Raw genomic sequence first — 5,103 nt, forward strand, 5'->3', positions numbered from 1 at the left:
AAACATCGATGCTGTGTGCGAAATGATTTAGCAAGATCGTCATATCACCTATGGTGAGATTGAGGCATCCCTAAGCATTAGTTCCACCAACATATATGCGATTTTACATGAACATTTAGCTGTGCGAAAGCTATGTTCGCGTTGGATCCCACACAATTTGCCAATCGCTCAGAAAAGGTTCGTGTCGATTGGTGCAAAGAAATTCAATCGCGGTGCTTCGAAATACATTTATAAAATCGCGACAGGTGACGAATCATGGATATATTCGTATGAGCCCAAAAGTAAGCAGCAGTCGACTGTATGGGTGTAAGATGAATCAAATCCAACAAAAGTTGTTCGCGCACGAAGCACTTCAAATAAAATGGTGGCCTGTTTCTTCGGGAAAGCTGGTCGTATTGCAACAGTGCCTCTAGAGGATCGTAGAACAGTAAATTCTGATTAGTACACAATCATTTGTTTGCCAGAGGTCTTCGGTAACAAAAGATTATTTGAGCACTCAGAACATCGAATTGATATGTCATCCGCCGTACAGCCCTGATTTGGCACCAAATGACTTCTTTTTGTTCCAATCCGTGAAGAATAAACTGCGTGGTCAACAATTTTCATCGCCCGAAGAAGCTATTGAAGCGTTCAAAAATCTTGTTTTGAAGATATCTCATTCGGAATGGAATAAATGTTTTGAAAATTGGTTTAAGCGTATGCAAAACGACCATCGTGGCGAGTACTTTGAAAAACAAAAGTAAAAATATATTGGCAGTTTAATTAATTGTTTTTTTTTCCTATTCCCGAAATATAAATAGTGACCCTCTAGTAATGAGTACTAATAATTTAATATAAATAAATTTAACTGTATATTATAAAACTAAATTTAGAAAAAAAATTACGGTTAAAGTATAAGTCGTTTGTCTTGTCAGGTTTATAGATTTTGAAACCGGTCTATAGCTTTTAAAAGTTATTATACAAGCCAGTTAAAGTTCAACTTATCGTTATATATATATATATATATATATATATATATATATATATATATATATATATATATATCGTTATATTATTTTAACTTTAATATAAATTGTATGTATAAAAAATATATAACAGGATTGTGTTTTATATATTGATGACAATATTATGTAGTTGTCCTCGTCTATCTCATTCTTTCTCTCAATACTAAACAAACCGTCGGCCTTAAAAGGTTAACAAAAAATTATAACGTAATTTTTTTATTAATTGATCCAACCGTGACCAATTAAATATCGAATAATATCAATCTGATCGGTTAACAGCAACTTCTTAGTCCATTCGGATGGGTGGGACTGATTTTTTTGTGCTTTTATTTTCTTCCACTGCAACATTGAATTGAGTATTGCCATACATGCAATATCATGTATATCATGCAATATTTAGATGGCAGTATAGACATTTCTGTTAAATATATATTTTTAATATGAGAATCAATATTAGATACTAACTCGATTAATGACGTTCCTATTTAATGCCAATTAATATAAAATGATATTTTAGCTATCAGTGGACAAAATATTTCAATTTATGGTCAGAAAATTATTTATCTCACTAACAAAATCTATAGAAAACATAAGTCAATAAAACCGAATCGACAAAATTTATTTAAGAAGCTACAGTCGAAGGTTTATTAATGAAATCAAACAATCAAATATTTAAGGAACTTTGTATTGGGTTTGAAAAAATGTTCGTCACATGTTTTAGTATAATTCAAAGTACTTTTTCTTAACCTGTGAAAAACTATGGTTGCTGATTCAAAACTGAAGCTGTTGAGTTTCAATTATCTTAAAATCGTCGAAGTCATTTTCGATTATCGATTAAGTAAGTGATATTCACAAAGATAAAAACAATATGTCATGAAGAAACACAAAAACTTCATTTAATTGAATTGAATTCGGACAATTTTATCAACTACCACTCGTAACCTCTCTAGTAATATAACTTAGAATCGAAAATCAATCGGTGGACTGCAGTAACTCATGATGATTAATACCCCTTTAGTCAAACCAGCGCAAAGAACTGAAGTTGAAGCAATCAATGTTACGAATTAGTTATTAACATTAGAGTGGTAGTATCAAAACTATAAAAATATTAATATAAATAAGAGTAAACTTTCCCATATCATCATTTTTCCCGAATACCATGCTAAACTAAACCATGTCAAGCAGAAAAACATTAGCTCTAACATCTAGGAAAAGAATGAAATTATCATATCCAGAAAGATATTTTTTTTAAATATTTAAATATAAAATGGCCTTCAATACTCATTCTAAACAATTTTCATTACTGTAGAGGTTATTTACAAGATCTATCATTAGCCCTTCTCCATATAAATATAATTTATTTTTAAATTTATTCTATAATAATAGTAATGGTTTGTCCAGTTATATGGGAGGTGTGTCGCCTTGATGCATATTAATTTTTCTATACACCGGTTCTTTTTCAAAAGTCTATAGTAATACTCCAGCTTTTACAATTTTGGAGCTGATCTCCTAACGAATATCTATTTTGTAGTCCAAAAATTATAACTTTTGCTTGCGATTCTCAACGGAGTTTTCATTTAAAAATATAGTGTCCTCCTTGATCATCCTATCCATAGTGATAAGAAGACGCAATAAATTATTTAATAATTTCCGTTAGCCAATACATACTACTCGAATTAAGATCCAAAAGATTGGCTTATCAATCAATTATAAAGCATAATTGGGCTGATAAGATGCAAAAATATCAGTGTTTATGGTATATAACCAACACATAACTAGAGAAAACCTCAAGTTATTAAAGATTTCGCCTTAAAACATGAAATAAGTTTACTAAATTACTGCAACGTAAAAGCAACACAGTTACTTCTCAACACACAGGAAATCACAAAATTGAGGCGACCCAAACTTAACTTTAGTTTAAATAGTCTAATTAGTATGTAAATTAGGATAAACAGGTCAATTGAAAAGTCCCTGATCTGACACATAGATGGCGCTACTATAATCCATATGTTTTTTAGTTAGCCCTAACCTTCAAAAGATGCGTGTATAAATTTGACAGCCGTCGGATAATTAGTTTGCGAATTATAGCATTTTGAGTGAAGCAACTTTTGTTATTGTGAAAAAAATGGATAAAAATGAATTTCGCGTGTTGATAAAATATTGCTTTTTGAAGGGAAAAAATACAGTTGAAGCAAAAACTTGGCTTTATGTCGATTTTCCGGACACTGCTCCAGGAAAATCAACCATCAAAGATTGGTATGCTAAGTTTAGACGTGGTGAAATGAGCACCGAAGGCAGTGAACGCAGTGGACGCCCAAAAGAGGTTGTTACCGACGAAAACATTTAAAACATTCACAAAATTATTTTGAATGACCGTAAATTGAAATTCAATGAAATAGCAGACACTCTAAAGATATCAACTGAACGTGTACATATCATTCATGAATATTTGGGTATGAGAAAGCTCTGTGTAAAGTGGGTGTATCGCGAGCTCACTTTTCACCAAAAACAACGACCAGTCAATCATTCGGAGTAGTGTTTGAAGATGATCGAGCATAATAAACCTGAGTTTTTGCATCGATATGTGACAATGGATGAAACATGGCTCCATCATTTCACTTCGAAGTTCAATCGACAGTCATCCGAGTGGACTGCACACGATGACCCCTCTCCAAAGCGTGCAAAAACGCAACAGTCGGCTGGCAAGTTTATGGCGTCTGTATTTTGGGATGCACATGAAAATAATTTTCATTGACTACCTTGAAAAAGGAAGGACCATTAACAGCGATTATTACATAGCATTATTGGACCTTTTGAATGACGAAATCGCCGAAAAACGTCCGCATTTGAAGAAAAAGGAAATTGCTTCACCAAGACAAAGCACCCTATCACAAGTCAGTGAAAACGATGGCAAAACCAATGAATTTGGATTCGAATTGCTTCCTCGTCTACCGTATTCTCCATATCTGGTCTCCAGCGACTATTTCCTGTTCTCAGATCTCAAAAGAATGCTCGCTGAGAAGAAATTTTCGTTGAATGAAGAGATGATCGCCGAAACCGAGGCCTATTTTGAAGCAAACGACAAATCGTACTACAAAAATGGTATCGAAAATTTGGAGGGTCGCTATAATCAGTATATCACCCTTGAAGGGAATTATGTTGAATAAAAAACTAATTTGGCCAAAAAATTTGTTTTACTATGGTAGGCCGGGGACTTTTGAATTGACCTGTTATACTAAGCATATCTAAAGTGAAATGTAATAAAGAAATGCGTTAAAGTCTTTTATATTGTTTAAAACAAGTCTCGCAGATAGCTGTAATAATTTTATAAAAGATAAATACCGTCGAATTTTAATTTCCATCCTTGACGGAAATATGTTGCTCCGCAAGTTTATTCGATAACCCGGTATATTTATTTCATATCAACCTTGAAATCATGTTTTTTAAGAGTAATTCATATTGTGACAAATTATTTGGGCATCCGATTTTATTTTCATGCCGTTGATGAGATCCAGTGTCTAGTTCGTAAGGTGAGCGAGAATACCGTTGTTTTTTTTAACTCCTGTTTTATTTTTGTACTTCCTTGTTTATATCTTTCTCATTCTTAAACCGCCGTATCCTAGATTGAAATTTATGATCTCCCAACTGCGACAATAGTAAAAATCGCTAACGTATTATAACCATGCCAATTGATATTAAAATGATAAAGAGGTATATTATACGATTTGATATGTAATACTCCATAAATTATTCGTAGAATGCGTCCTATGCGCTATAATATATCCTGGTTATCAGAGTTTATGAATTTTTAAAAAACGGTAATAAACTCTTTTTAAGGCACAAGCTAATATGACTATTAAACTTTTTACAGTCGTACTTTATTTATTGCTTGCTGCAAGGCGTGGTGAGATTTAAATCTAACGGACAATTTTATAAATAGTATTTTTAAATGTACAAATGTGTATATGTTATCTATATAAAAATTTCTGATATTGTATTATAACTTGAGATAAAGTTACGGTGACTTGACATATGACCCAATAACTCTTCTAAGACAAGCTTCTTGACTAACTTTTTCGATAAGTTTGTTCTGGTATTC

Source organism: Rhynchophorus ferrugineus, unplaced genomic scaffold (genome assembly GCF_030347505.1).
Source record: "Rhynchophorus ferrugineus isolate W39M unplaced genomic scaffold, kcgeb_rfMv2 rfM7, whole genome shotgun sequence".
In the NCBI taxonomy this organism is placed as follows: Eukaryota; Metazoa; Arthropoda; class Insecta; order Coleoptera; family Curculionidae; genus Rhynchophorus; species Rhynchophorus ferrugineus.